General features: G+C 34.1%; 1 protein-coding gene across 7 annotated transcripts in view; it reads left to right on the forward strand.

The window, feature by feature from the left end:
- The window catches only part of LOC150108596 (uncharacterized), a 220,890-nt gene that overhangs the window by 42,245 nt on the left and 162,016 nt on the right, over positions 1-16,629 (forward strand). For 6 of the 7 annotated variants that reach the window (XM_090416038.1, XM_090416045.1, XM_090416042.1 and 3 more), the window contains exon 1: positions 10,821-10,920. The exons of the other annotated variant lie outside the window; for it this stretch is intronic. The gene's annotated coding sequence lies outside the window, so the exon portion shown is untranslated. Of the gene's footprint in view, positions 1-10,820; positions 10,921-16,629 lie in introns of those variants that run through there. 7 annotated transcript variants of the gene reach the window in all.

The following is a 16,629-nucleotide window of genomic DNA, read 5'->3' on the forward strand; positions in this document are numbered from 1 at the left end:
TTTAGGTGCGTTTTGAGAAATGTTAACAATATAAGTTCGCTTTGTCCATCTATCTAAAAGCAAAAGTTATTTTGAACTCCTGGCTATACATGTTTTATTGAAATCTGGTGATTGGAATCCTTTCAAAAATTCGTACAAGCAATCCAGTTATTGATAGGTGCCTGATAGGTATAGATATGAAGACTTTTTCCTTTGAGAAAAAAGTATAGTTCTAAACCCTGCTACCCAAATATTTCGACCATAGATAAAAAAACATCATACAATTATATACAGTTAGGATTTATAAATGCGAGATAGAGGTAATTATTTGCCATATTTTCGTCTCCTAATGTCTTGAAATCTGCATTAGTTTCAAATCATGCCGCCGAACGACTAGAAGTGGAGACAAAGTATGCCTTGATTTAAAAAATAAAAAAATAAAAAAAATAAATAATGTTAAATTTTATTTAACTAAGATAAAAGTTATTAAAATAACATTCAAACTTATTTTTTATTAAATAATTAAAAAGTTTTTATTAAAATTAAATTAAAAGTTATTTTATTTTATTTTATAATTCTGCTACAGCTTGATGGAAATTAAAAAAAAAAACGAATTTATGATGCACACAAGACGATATCTGAATGGCTCAGTTTTGATTACAAGCATACATTTTTATTGGTGAAATGATTCGAAAGAATATTTCGAATGGCTGGATGGAATTTGCTGAAATTTGATATTTCTGATCTCTATTAAAAATTTTTAAGTCCCCTAAAATTGGTTTTCAATCGGACCATTTGTTACAGTAAAATCAGACAATACGAGGGGGGAGATTGAAAGTTCTAATAACAACTAGAACGTCAATTCCTTCATGGTGATTATCACAACTTTTCAGCACACCCTCGTACAATACAGTAGTATATGTTGAGAGTATAAAAATCAAAATGAGTTGGTATTTCATAAATGCCCCGGAACTTTTGATACATTATTTAGATTTTTGAAAACGTAGTGTAGAGTTTTCTAAATGATAATTATCTAGAAATCACGGAAAATTCGACTTTGAACAATATCAAACTGCACTGCATGTATTCAAGAGGCTTAAATAACGTAATTTTCATTCGCGAATCCCTATTTCACTATTCAAAACCAATGAAAGATTTTTTTTAAAAAAAAATTTGTTTTTTATTGATAAAATGATTTGAAATATAATTATATAATATTTTATTACTCTTTTGCGCCAAAAGACCAAACTATTCGAGATGAAATTCTTTCTTCGATTGAAGAATTTTTATAAAATTTGATAATTAGAATTACTACTAAAATTTGTCGTGTCAAATGGGCCATTCTGATAGCTACAAAAAGAGGGGTAAGACCGGCTAACTTGGCTATGGCTGAGGAAGGTCCTTAAGCTCCTCACGTCGTCGACGAGAATCGAACCTAGGACACTCCTTCCCCAGGTATGTTCAGTTGTGATAACGAATGGTATCGCTATATAAATGCCTTGCTGGCTCAACTGATATAGACCAGCGTTTCCCAAATTTTTCCTACGACGGAACACTCCTTCCCCAGGCATATGGTTGCGAAGCGCATAGCCACTAGGCTAACCGCGCGGACATTAATACTATTATTATTATAACATATTTTTAATTATCTTATTTCAAAAGTAGAAAGAAGATAATACTTTAATATTTCTATCAGGTAACTATAAGTAAAGTTTTGATTTATTTTTTGTTTCGTTCATTCATTCATTTAATATTTGCATTAAATTTCATAAATCAAAATTACGATCACCTTAAAGTTTAATACTGCTATATCAGCAACATTAACTAATAATACGAGTTATAATACAGTACTAATAAAAAAATGCGAGTAGAATAACTAAAATCAGAGTATGAGCAATGAGCTACATGCCAGAGAAATTCTTTAAAAAGAAATCCAAACACGTCATCACTATCATACAGAAGCAAGAATAAATCATTAATTTCGCAGTTACCGATAAGAATATCGAAATATGTTACAGGGTCGTGTCGCGTGCAAAAGAATAATTTCCGTCTGCTATCAGTTTCTTATCAGTGCTCTGTTCTTGTAAGAAAACGGAGGGAAAAAAAATTACGTCACAGTAGAGCTGCAAATTGCCGATCGAAATGTCCTAAATTGAATGCTACGTACTTCAGAAATTTGCTGTATTTGAGCTGTAATCACAACGAAATAGAGAAGAAAGTACTTGGGGGGGGGGGGAATAAAAGAAAATTTTCTACCAATCACCAGGCTTACACAAACCACTTAAAAGGAACTAACACTTTAAAACTAAAAAAGGAAAAGTTGTTGTCTTTATAAGTATTTTTAAACGGGAATTAAATGTACCATGAATATATCAGAATATGCTCAAAGAATTATATAAATCAAAGTCTCGTTGAAAACTGGTCATACCTTTACCAAATGAATAATCAGAAACTGCTTTTTCAATATTTGAATAAAAGCATGATTTTTTTATTATTATTATTGCAAAAACCTCAGTACAAAAGAGCGTGTTACAATAAGTGCATTTAAAAAAGTACATCATTCTGAATTAAAATCAGATTTTTATTTGTCTTTCCCCACACAAAACAAACCAGAGAGCTAATAAATACACGTAAGTGACACACATAAACACACTGTCATTTCCTTGATGTTAATTCTTAACAACAACAAAAACAATAGGTTTTCCTAAGTGTACCATGGTGAAATCACCTCAAGATGAGACAGACATCTCTTCGCATCAGTCTTTTCCTCCAGTTCTTGTTTAGACCAGTTATTCTCAATTCGGGGACTATTTCTTTTTTTTGGGAGGGGGGGACGAAAATTTGTTTTTGATGTGAAAAAAAATATTAATCACGTCAGCCAGCAATGTAACGCTGTTAAGCGAAAGACAATGAAGATATAATAAAAAATGAAAATATACATTCAATTAAAAAAAAACCGTGAATAAATATTCCTTTGAGGCCATGATGTATAGTATGATTCATGGGCAATATATCCATTGCATAAAGATGTACTACTTTTTTTTCATTGCCACGTTTCATATATGTCATCCAATAAACACGAGAAAACCGCTATCCTGGCACAAATCTGCATTTAATATAACGATTTCCTCTTCTCTATTTGATTTCTTTATTTCAACTTAGTGAAAGAAGCATAGTAAACGTTTATGAAAATAATGTATTAGTAGGACATTACAGGGGAAGATTAAAGAAAGTATGGGGAGATTAGGGAAAAAATGAACTAAAATGTACTTTAAGGGATATTACAAAAGAAAAGTTGAAATCACCCTTAAAGTACTTTTTCAGTTTATTTATCTGATCTGGATGATCAGATAGAAGTATCAGATCACCAGATGATCTTTCGCCAGAAGGACATAAAATCCTCAATAATCATGATACTAATGTCCCCTGGATATACAAGCTGCTACCAAACAGCAAGAAAGAAAGCTTTTATCCGCCTGTTCCTAAATGAAAAACGGAGATAAAAGGTAATCATCTAACTTTTCGTCCCATTTCTCTCATAAAGTGAGGGAAATGGGACGAAACTCCATCATCCTCGTTCCATGACTGACCTCTCAGCACCTCATCGAATCCAGGCCTCCTTACCAGATCCTCGCTAGTTGTTCACTGCGTGACATGTGTGAAGTTTCCTCTCAGATTTCTGATTCAGATTTCTCCATTAATATTGACGTGCCTTGTATGAGTAAAAGCTGAAGGAACTGTGATTTCACCCATACTCAAATTGTTCAAATTTCAAGATCTTCTATGATCAATACCATAAAAACTATCTTCTCACCATTCTCAAGTGAGGTGAAGATAATATATTGAATTTCAATGCTACCAAAACGCAGTCCTGTCTTATTTCTCGGATGAAAGATCTTAACTCTACACATGAAAGTTACAGATCATGCAAATACAGAAGTTAATCGTGAGATAAGCAGAATCTCTGATTCAGATAAAAATCGGACTAGTCAACGTCCAAATATATATAGACAGTTTCTGGAATAATCTTCAGTTTTAGAAATCACAATGACACTAGCAATCCCTGCATTGACATAATATATGTTTATAATTAAATATTACATGAGTTGTTGTTTAAATGCGAAAATTTAAAAAAAAATGGCGACCTCAGATTTTCTAAATGACAGTTTAGAACAGGGGTCGCCAAAGTCATTTGCCCGTCGACCCCTTCAAGCGTTTCTTGACTTTTTATCGACTCCCTATATTTTACTATTACGTAATTATAATAGTTATGTGAGTTTTTAGATTGTTTATTTTATAGTTACAGTGTTTATTGTATGTATAATATAGTATATATTATTATATTACTATTACTTATTACTATCACTAGTAATATCACTGGTATTACTAGTGATATTAATAAACCTACTGGTATTAATATCAATGGTATTACTACCAGCGCTGCTGAATTCTTCAACATAGAGAAGTTTAGTTCGTGAATGAATAACGATTGAATTATAACATGTATGTTGATGAATTTTAGAACATTAACGCTCACTTGCATGTCGATGCGCAAAAATGAGACTGGGATCGAATACTTGTAAATAAGAACCACACACGTGTTGCAATCTCGCTCCCACTGCGCCGGTTGGCAGGAACCACCAACATCCATTTATTGGTAAATACGTCATTTTGGCCTACTTGATTGGCCTCAGTAACTATTTTCATGACCTTACTCCATCTTACAGGTCCTATTCATGGACCTGTAAGATGGAGGTACTGATCCCACGATTCACTCTTAATTACGTTGTCATTACCTCCATGTCTTTTGTCATGGAGGTAATCCAAGTTAACCGAATTAAATATTACCCATACAGTGATGTCTTATATTTTTCTATCGACCCCTGAGCCCGAATCGACCCTAACAATGTCATATCAACCCCTTTGTCGACCACTGGTTTAGAACATCCCTTGTGTAAAGAATGTAGAGGAGTTATAATTGATTAAGTCACGTCTCCAAAAATCATTTGAAAGTAACGTTATGATTCAGATATGAATTTATGTATGAGCGTGAGTTGGATAGAATCTGAAATGTTTAAAAAAGAATTAAAACTAGCTTATAATAATAATAATTAATTAGCATAACCGCAATGATGCGCTATAATGTAAAACGTACAAGTGTACTACCATTTCCCGTTTAGTTTTGAATACATTTCGTCCAGCAGTGAACAAGCTTTTATATTTTATATGCTGGCAAAAAAAAATAAAAATAAAAATAAAAAACTTAGACAGCCAGAAAGCGATGTATTTATTGTCTTGTTCGCTTCTTGTTTTCTGATAGTGGCACTTCTGAGCAGCCCAAACAGATTCATTTAGTCTAGGAAGGAATGCTTGAGATATTGGTGGGAGAGTTGTGGATGATTGAGAATTTTTTTATTTTGTTTATATTGTTTTATTTAGCATTTCTTGTTTCATAAATATAATTACTTCACGATTTCTCTAAAAATATTTATTAAAAAAACGAGAAAAGAAAAAGAAAGAAAAAACATCGGTTTCTTAATTATTGCTGCAATGCACAGCATTAGTGTACTTCGATTTCTTAAGGAACAAGAATCCACTCCGGATCTCCCACTGAATGCCATGCGTATCTCATTGAAAGAACTGACTTCAGCGTTAACTGATCCGGATCTCCCACCGAATACAGATTAAAGTTCTATGAAGCTAGGTTTGGATTGTACGAAGATGCTGTAGAAGAGTACATGGAAATGCCAGACATTGAAAGAACAGACTTCAGCGTTAACTGATTCTAGGCTTTATTGTTCTTAAGCTGTTTAACTGCTCTTTCAACCTCATGCCTAAGTGGAGGAGGTTCTAAATAAATCGAAAATTTCTTGGTGAGAGGGCTCCTTCAAATTTTTCTTATCCTTTCTGTTGTACAGTTCCTCACAGTATTCTTTTCATCTGTTTTTGATTTCGAGTTCTTCTGTTAGTACTGCTCCATTCCTGTCTTTGATGACATTCAATTTGGACTTAAAATTGTGTTTTATAGGTCACAAACTAAACGAAACATCCTTTTATATTTTGTCTGCTCATCTGGAACTCTGTCTCTTCACATTTATTAGCATAAAAGTTTTCCTTATCTTGTCTGATAGTTCTTCTGACTTCTCTGTGTAATCTCATATTCTTCAGTCCTTATGTCTCTTTTTATATCCAACCGCTTTCTTTTGATTAGATCTCATGTTGAATCTAATATCCATGGATCTCTTAGTCTTCTAATTGGGCCTAGATACTTCTTGCCTGTATCCTGTTGTGAATTCGGCATTCACAACTCACTCAGACTGGCTTTCCTTTTCCAATTCCACTGAACAAGCTGGAAGATTTATTTATTTGCTGTAAGCAACAGTCTTTCACAAATTTTATATCTAATCATCAGAACATCAGATAATTCTCCCCACCTTCCCAATTCTTATGATCTCTTCTTAACCAGGTCTGGTTAATAAGAAGTACACATCCACTGTTAGATATGCTTAGATGTGAAGACTCCTCTTGATATGCGATCATACCCTTGTGCAAGTTCTTTAATACGGAACATCATCTAGCCAGCCAGCCAGCGTTATTCTCATGTCTTTGACACTACAAATGTCTGCATAGCGATGATGACTTGTGATTATTATTATTCCTCCTTTCTTCGGACTGGTTATTTTTTTTTCATTTTTTATTTTTTGTTATTTATTTTGTTTTTGTTTTTGTTTTCTTATTCAAACACCCACTCCAATTGAAAACTGAAATAATTCATAAAAGAGTGAATATTTTCGTTCCTCGTTCCACTCAAAGCACTAAACCACTATGCAAGTCTTGGTTTTCCAACAAACATGGCAAAACATCTGAAGGAAAAAAATCGTTATATCACAAGTGGCTTGATAAGTGCAGAAAACCCTGCCTCCCCTGCTTAAATGGCAGTTGAGACTTCCGATCTTTCGACAAAGCCTGTGAGAGCAACTTCTCCACTTTCATCTCTCTCGAGAGAGAGAAAGATGGTCCATTGTAGTATCAGCATACCAGCGTTGTCTTTGGCTAATGTTCCGATGACATTGCAGAAATTCTGACTTTACCAAGAACAGCTGGCCTCATGTTCTTCTGGTCTTTCATCATAAAGGTATCAAAAAAATCCTAAATAGCTAGGATACCAACAAATCTTTTGGTCAAGAAGATATCTCTCTAACTATTCTTAAAACTTGCGCTCCGCAATTAGCACCCATTATATATAGTATTTACGATCCTTTATTCTCACCCACCATACACTTCGAAAGTAAGCTTACACTTAATGCATTCCAAAGAAGGAAGATAAATAGAGAAAAATCATGAACGGTCAACTTCTTTATCACCTGAAAGGTCACCAAATAATTATTCACTAACAGTATGGTTCCACCACTCTCGCCTAACAGCGGATCTTCCTACCAAAATCACCCATCATTGGACACAAGCTATGGAAAAGTTTAGTGAAAAGCACATGGTCGTCCTTGCTTGACATTTTCAGGGCATTTGTTCGGGTCCGGCACAAATGTCTACTGTCCACTCTTTGCAATTGCATTGCTAATTTCTTCTCTGGTTCATTCGGTAAATGTTATGGTGGATGGCTTCCTCTCTTTAGATTTCCTTGCCGATGTCGAGATATTCTGTAACTTCGAATCATCTCCCAAGTTTTACTGATGACAGAACACTCTATTGCTCTTTTTCCTTTTACATACCTTGCAATGCTCAAATATCCTTAACAAAGATTCTCCATAGCCAATGACTTAAACAGTGATTTTCTTGTCATATTTCAATGAGATGAAGACAACCCTGTTGCCTTCGATACTATCCAAATTAAATTAAATACATTCCTATCATATTCATTTAAGTGTGACTACACTTCTCTCACATTTGATACTACTTAAATCTCCTCACATTATGTCTCTCTCTCTACTTCAGCTGACTTACAAGACATTCTGGCATCAATATATCAATCTATAGCGTCCTCCGATTTAATTTTTTTTTCCGTTTAAGACACTATTTCTTATGTGCGCTCAATTTATAAAAACATAAATTTCTATTTTGAGAAAGTGTTTTAACATTTGGGATGGTACATCTAAACCTCCCTAAAAATGAGTGATTCACATCAGTTAACAGGATTACCTGTTAACTGACGATCCTTCTTTCAGATTCATTCTACTCACTTTCTCATAGATTCTGGTGCCCTTTATAAGTATTTTCATAGCCAATATATATATATATATATATATATATATATATATATATATATATATATATATATATATATATATATATATATATATATATATATATATATATATATATATATATACACACACACACACACACACACACACACACACACACAAAATATATATATATATATATAAAATCCTAAATGGTTAATTAACCATCATGTCGTTATAGCAAATATTAGTCATATAGGAATTAACTAGCACTGCTTCTCATTATACAGTAATAGGCAAATTCGCAACTTATCCTTAGGGGGTGGGACACTGGAAACAATCATAAAAAAATTGGGTTTCATAATCGCATTCTCTACTTCTTTAATATGTGATGACATCATCTATTATCATGCCAACTGAATCTACAGCTGTTTTTAGCTTATTCACTATAGACAGTTTATTTATTGTCATTTGTAACCTATAACCTCATAAAAAAAGCATGTCATATGCTAAAAAGTGAGCCATGTAGTGAGGAGAAGCAAAAAGTTGTCTGCCATTTAGTGGCGTCTATTTTATTGACATACTTTTTAAATGTGGTATCATTGTTGCTGTTATTATGGAATTTCTACCATTTCAGAGGTAATTTCAATAACCACTTTTTTAAATTCCAGCTAATCTTTTGCAGTTGTTGAATAAGATATTACTTATTGTATTTTTTAAAATGAAATAAGTAAAATAATCGAGAAGAAAATTGGCGACAAATTTGAAAGGTGCAACCTAGAGTCATATCGGTTGCATGTTACTTTCTTCAACTTACTTGATAAACCATCCCTCTGTTTTATTCCAATTAAGTATAAGTATTTTGAGGGGACCAGCGTAAGAAGCAACAATAGAGGCATCAGAGTTCACTACAGAGTATGTCGGATATATATTCGAAAATCGTCGAAATCGGATGAATGATGTCATCTGTTGTTGCATCTGAGCAAGAATCGCCTCAACTACAATCAGCCCCTTAATTTTAGCCGATTATGCTCATTTTTCAGTGGGGTATGAACAAGGTTGTCTTATTTCACATTTGGTCGAAATTGGTTAAACGATGAGATCTGTAGGTGTGTGCGAAAAAAGTGTCCCTAAAGTCCCCTTCTTTCTTTTAGTCAGATTAGGCTGAATTTCTCAGGAGATCCTCAGCCACGTAAGAAACAACATTATCTCAAATTTAGCCCGGACAGGTCGAACGATGCAACCTGTAGAAGTGTCCACAGAGAAGGAGGAGGAGGAGGAAGATGAGAAAGAGAAGAAGAATAAAGCTGATGCTGTTTGGGAGTTTTTCACTGTTCTCATTTTTTTTTCTTCTTTTGTTAAGTAAAAATTATATTTTTACTTAACAATTTAATTTTAGCGGGGCTGTGCGCTGTTGAATACCTCTGTGGAATAAAGGTGACTAATCGAAAATATTCAATTTAGAAATGAAGTTAAAGCAGTCGAATTTTGATCCTCATACGCTTGAAATAGAATCATAAGTAACTTAAGAATTCCCGCTGTGCGTCTTGATCTTGTATCATTTCCGATCGTATCATTTCCGATCACTTCGCTACTGATAATGGTGAGATTTAAACCGAAAGGAAATTACTCTCTCCTTGGCGCACACTCTTAATGTGCACATAAATCCTCTTTTTGTATTTTTATTTATTTATTTGCTGTAGTTATCAAGATGCATACTGCCCTCTAATTTTTGCTGTGTATAATGTAATTACAACAACGCAATAATATAATATAGTACAAATTAGCATTTCTCTAAACACTTTTATATTATCTGATGAAATGTACTGAAGGTTTTATATTTAAAAAAATAATAAAGAAAATCAATTACCAATTATGTGTGCGAAAGTATAAAAGCTGTGAACATAAAGCAGTGTTGATTACTTAAACATATGACAAACTAAAGCCAATGTTTTCGAATGAGATTACAATAATTGTTTCAAGTAAGTCCCACTTAAAATGATTTTAGTCAATAAATCTATCGAGCAGGCGCATGTTAAAATTCTCTTATACGCAAATGCAAGAATTCGCGACTTCGTTAAAAAAAATCCTTCCGAGTATATCAACTGTTGTTAGATTATTTTAAATGTCCGCAACTAGATCTACGTAAAGAGTGAAGAGAATTTGACTACCGCGCCAGTGTTGTGTAAAATTGATATCCGATTAAATTCGCTGGGCTGCGTTAGTGGAACAATGAGATAAGGTTGACCAGAGATGCTAACGAAATATGACATTTAATAAACAGTGAAATTAAAACGGAGACCCCAAAACTAATTAAATACTTGAAGTTTTTACACTGAAACTTCTGCTTCTCCCAGAATAATAAAAGCTTTTAAAAAAAAAATTATCAGAAATTAAAAATTGGCATATACGTTCATTAACTTCTCAGTGATGAAACTAGCAACCTCGCATTTTGTAATTAATCAGGCAACAGCCCTTCTTTTCTCCATAATTTCCTCCAAATTGTTGATAAGGCCGGTTATACATCACCGTGCTCTCACATCTCCAGCTTTGTACGTAACACCGCCATTGCTCCACTGAAATCAACTGCGCATGCTCTGTGAACACTCATAATCGTCTGAACCAGGGACTGTCGTGTGTCTAGGTTGCGGTGGTGCAGTGCACCAACGTAATGTGTATGTCGAAGCTCGCGCAGTTATAATGTCGGCTGAACGGTAGCCGTGTCCAGTCCGGCCTGATGTGGGTAAGTAGTCAGTTTATTAGGATCCTTTATCTGCTAGATAGAAGCAGGTGTCGTGTACGAGCATACCTGACGGCAGTTTTTTGAAAGTATGTCTGGATACTGGTGTGACCGATAACTTAATCTTGTGTGCAGAATATTTCAGTTCTAAGGTACGTTCAGTTTTTCATCTCCCTCTTCATCTTTTTACTGTCTTGTTGCATTACGAACAGAATAGTTCTTTTAACACCGAAGATATCTTAAGTATATCTGCAGAATAAGATAAGAAATTGGACTTAAGATTTAGGTGCCGAGTTTTTAATTGCCGGCTGATAAAAGCAAATGGTAATTCTTGTTTTACTGTATTTAAATATAAAATATGGATGCATTTGTTTTATTTAAAATGCCATCGATGAACGTTTGACTGGTTCAGTCGAAACCTACTTTAATAATAGAAATCGACTACCCTCCCTTTTTTTATTTTTATTTTATTTTATTTTTTTCAAGGCGCGATGGATACTTCAAAGGAATTATCGGCGTGGAAAGTCATCCATCAACTTGAGGATTTTTATCATTAAGTAAAGATGGAGAGAATTTGATCTGGGAGAAGAGTGCATAGTGATCTGGTCCTGGAGAAATCTAGTAACAAGCCAATAAATTGGGCTTGGAATTTTGTCCATAGACTATACATTTTAAGATTTCTAAATTACGTAACTATATGTTTTGCTCTCTCAAATTTATTTATAAAATCGCAATCTAACCATTAACTTATAAATAGAAGCAGATCGAAGGCAGTAGGAACATATCGACGTTATCCTGCACTCAATGTAACATTTTCTTTCCTTGATTAAACTAAATTGTGGGCAGATTTATAAACGAACAGCCCCTTCTCTTCCCTCCACCCTCTGTCAAGGTTATACGGTTTATAATGTTCTTGACACAACTAGCGTCAAGGAGAAAAAAGCCATTTAAACGAAATACAATTACATTGTGATTACGTGATCTTAACATTAGAATAATATGAAGAACTTTTAGATTGATTTGAGATTCGTACAACGAAGCAGTTTTTTCCTGCTTACATGCATACATCGTAGTAATGGCACATGGTTCACAGGAAAGAGTGTGTGCGTGTCCTTTCAATGCAAACCGATTACGTAAACCAGCTCGAGGAAATGCCTCGTAATTTATCCGTCCAAGTTGGCCAACATTAGCGGAAAAGTGAGCAAGTGATCCGTGAAGTATAAGCAAGCCAGATTTCTTGAAGCTGAAGAATTACTTGATTTTCGGCTTAGAACACAATTGTTGTCTGCTGCGATTACGAAATTATTTAAAAAAAAAAAAAAAAAAAAACTACTGATTGCAACCCACCCTCCCCTCCAGCCATACTCCTCATATTTAAAATGAAAATGTTTTAATTCATTCCTTTTTTTTTTCTTTTGAATTCATTAATTTGCGCAACCACTTACATTTTTAGATACGTATAATTTTCATTTACAGTTATTCCTGGTAATACTACATTTGGAAGTGCGGATGGATTTCAATGTAAATTAGGCAAAGTCGCCGAATATGAAATTCACCTGCCGACAGGAAAGGTAGTGTCAACATCCTATCAAAGATTTTTTTTTTTTTCTGGTAACACTCGGCTACATAATACTAAAAATGACTTTTTTAGAACTAAAACGTAGTTTACAGACGCATTTAATTAGATAAATTTTATCACATATATTCACAAGGCACCTGACTAGTGGAGGCCTGAAGTGGATTAAAAAGGTGTATGTTTTTGATTTTCAAGAACAGTTTCCATATTACTTATCCTTTAGCACATTACTAGTAAGAAATTTCTATAAGCCCACCTTTCGTGGGTGTAATTCACAGTAAATAAAAAAAAAAAAAAAAAAAAAATCATGGTCATATTTCTCTTTTGTATGTAACGCAACTAAGTTTGGGTTTTAACATAAGAATATATGGCTAAAATAATTGGGCGTCGTTGCTGTTTTAGTAATAGAATGTATAAAAACAACAAAGAATTGTAGACAACTCAAGTTCGATGGGTCTATTTATATCTGAAAGTCACTTGATTTTGATAAGTTAGTCTCTGAAAAGTTGGTATTTCCTTTTTTAATTTGGAACTACTGCTGTATAAAAATTCTTTCAAATTAGTTCCTGGTAAAACTTTTACTTTTCCCTTCTCTAGCCTAAGATTTTGTCATACATCTACAAAACATAGTTAGGTAACTAACCCACCTCTATATGTAGGTTACCTATTCTGAAGGATCGCCAGAAGCATTCAGAAATACACCAATATGGTAAGTTGTTTTCAGCGTGAGAAACCTCGCATAGATATTAAAAGCGTTTCATGGATCAAGGTCATTTGCTTCAGCAGACCAGTTTGAAATCCGTTGCGTTGGATTCTTGGTAAAGATTAAATTGTTTGCAGAAATATTTAACTATTATAAATGATAAGCATCACTGTTTGCAGATTCAGCAACAATTTGAGGAAAATAAGCTAAACCCCCTAGTTTGCGAAATGTTACCAGTCAACTTCAGCGTGAAAGATTAGCGCCGTGTGAGGAAGGGTTGGGGGGGGGGATACATGTATTGTTGATATCAAATTTATTTAGTGCAGGAATCAAAAAATAAACAAATAAATAATAGTTTATAAGTCACAGCTTCTTTTTTTAAGATATGGATAATCACAAATTTTGTCTTCGAAGTTGAATGTCCGTCTGTATAAGAACTAATCGATATCTTTTATGACACTGATATTTCTTAGCTCTTTCAGCTATATTTAGAACACAATAAAATCATCCCAAAAATTGTAATACGACTATTTTTTAATTTAACGAATCGTCCAACGATAACGTGGATAATTCGTTAAATTTTCGCCATCGGAAAGCTCTTTTCACTTTCCCTGCAATCCTGGAATTTCCTGTTAATTCAACTCTTAACTTCTACACAAACAGTTCATATTCCAGATATGCATTACCAAGTCGTTGATTTAGCAACAAAACCATGATCAAGTATGCCCAGTCGACCCTCAACACGATAAACATAACAATTAAAGGAAGTACAAAGTTTATGTATCTCAGGGATGTAATTACAGCTTACATTATACGATGGTTCGGTCGCTAAGGGTGCTTCAGATGTTCGCTTTCAACGTGATAATGAGGAAGGGAGAGGAGTACATGCGTTCATTTAAAAAATTATAAATCCCAGAACTAAATACTTGGGCGCATATAATAAAAGAACAACTTATTATTACAGAACAGCCGTTTTTAAGACATCTTTCACAATGTCAAGCCTCTGTTAATCATTATTTGTTCGTCATATTCGTGTAACAAAATATATTCTGATCTTATTACCCCTACATGGAATGGTTAATAAAACGTGATCCATTTCGATTTTTTTTTCCAAAACAATGTTTACATTAACAAATTCCTAAGTTATATGACAATGATATTTATGAAATAACTACGCATTGTATTATCAAAATTAATAGTATTTAATAGGCATATTGGTGATAATCAGTGACAACAATTAATTGTGGTTTAATCCCCACTTTTTTTTAGCTTATTTATAAATAGATTGAGTAGGCAAATAGATTTAGTAGGCCTTCGAGTAGAGATTCAGAACTTAACAGTAACGCAATCCCCCCCCCCCCGGGCTATTCTCGTGGTTTAATTTGATGTATATATTGCTATTTCGGAGAGAGTGATTAGACAAATAATGATGATGACATGGAAGAAGATCCAGAGACGAGTTACGAAGTTGTATCAGAATGTAAATTGAGTGAGTGTAGTTTATAGAGCTTGTCGGATAGGAGACTCGATACTTAAGTAAGGTGAAAGTGTGTTACAGACAAGCGGGCATTGGGAGAACATGCTCATCTTTGCTCACTGTTAGGGTTCTGTGACGAAAGAACGAGAAATATTCTTTACACGAAGCCGGGGGGGGGGGGAATGAACGAAAGGTTTTGGTAGAGGTGGGGTAGCGAGTACAGGTATGGTTGTAGAGCGGATCTTCTGTGACGTGTCTACAAATTCCATAGAGACCTAGGAACACAGTTACCAAATAGTCAAGTTTTTACAATGGTAATGTTATGCCAACTTTTGGGTATGAGCCTTCTGCAACTTTGCATGCCATCGAGCGATGAGTTTTGGTGGGTGCTAGATTTTCAGCTACTAAAAATCATTCTTTTTCGTGCAATTAAGAAAGGGGTAGTGTTGGCAACCTTTTCCTCCTCCTCCCAAGTTTGATTACCATATTTACAGTTTGCTTCCCTTCGTACTAAACATTTCAGTAGGCGCAAATTTATTTCGAATCGCCTTCCGGTGCCTTCATTATGATCCTGTTTTTTTTTCCAAATGACACCTAATTTGTAAAAAATTATTTGTAGAATACATATTTATTAAGAGTTTGTATTAGTTTCTATGACAATTGGTTGCTGACTTCATGAGAATGGCAGCATTGCTTCATCGGAGTGATTACTAGCCAACTAAATCAAAGAATTCAGGGAATTCGTGACCTATAGATGATTACAGGTCACGAAGAATAACAGCTATGGAGTGAGCATCAGATAGCAGTAGTGAACACAAACCGGATCGCTATTGCTATAACTTTCTTTTTTAACCTAGCCTATTCATTAATTCAACATTCCAAGCATATTAATGCACCTTTTTTTAATGAAAGAAAATAATTAAACGAATTTTTTTCTGAACACTGAGAATGAAGACTTAGCTGGAAGCTTAATGTTCAATTTCAGGTAGCAAAAATGGTTGCAAAATATCATTACTCGGAACTTTTATGTGGATATTTCGAATATCATAAAGCAGAAAATCGCTATCAGAAAATTAGTTTTTTTTTTCACGGGGGGGGGGGATATTAGTAGCTTTTAATTACTTAATGAGGAATTTTTTTTTTGAAAAAAAAAAAAAAGATCTGTTAAAGACATTCATTACTTTCATTCTTGCGTAATGAAACTTTGTAAATATTCGTACTTTCTCCCTTCAAAAGAAATACTCAAGTTCATCAGCAAAAAATGTATTTTTTAGGTGGTGATTTTCACCTCTCACTCCTACTGTTTAAGTATTTAGCAAGATTGTTACCATCTAACAGGAGAAATGGTTAATTGCAAATACTCGGAACACTTAACTGCAGTTAATAGCAACATTAAACTGGAAGAACAGGATGTGGAAAGAAAAAGCTTCAAAAGGCTATCCACTCAAGCCCAGATTACGGAAACGATTTACTGAATATGGAGTCAGACAAGATTTCTTAAACTACCTCAAAAATCAACATTCCCATATGGTTCATCTTCCTTTATATAAAACTAATCAAATTTTTCGGAAAAGCTGATGTCTTCTATTAGAAGCGCGCGCACATCCACACAAACCACAATATCTTCATATTGATTCGCACTACAAAGCTTGAAGTATGGGTTATTTCAGATCTTGGTGCTCATGCTAGCGGTTTAATAAATAATTAGTTAGCCAAAGACGTCTTTCTAATTACTACTCTCAACACTCCGGCAATGAAGAAATTAATTATTTTCTTTCTCCTATATTGGACGACTATTGTCCCACCTCCAGTCAGAATCCTCCGAATATAAAATCGAATCTTCATTCAATTCCTTCAGTGAATCACAATTCCTTGCTGCACTCGGTTAAGCCTAAACATAGTCCATTAAAGTGCTTACCCGTGAATAACAGTAATCAGATGCACAGAAATGTCTTA

Source organism: Typopeltis vanoorti, chromosome 3 (genome assembly GCF_054136105.1).
Source record: "Typopeltis vanoorti isolate ZY-2024b chromosome 3, IOZ_Tvanoo_1.0, whole genome shotgun sequence".
Classification (NCBI taxonomy): Eukaryota; Metazoa; Arthropoda; class Arachnida; order Uropygi; family Thelyphonidae; genus Typopeltis; species Typopeltis vanoorti.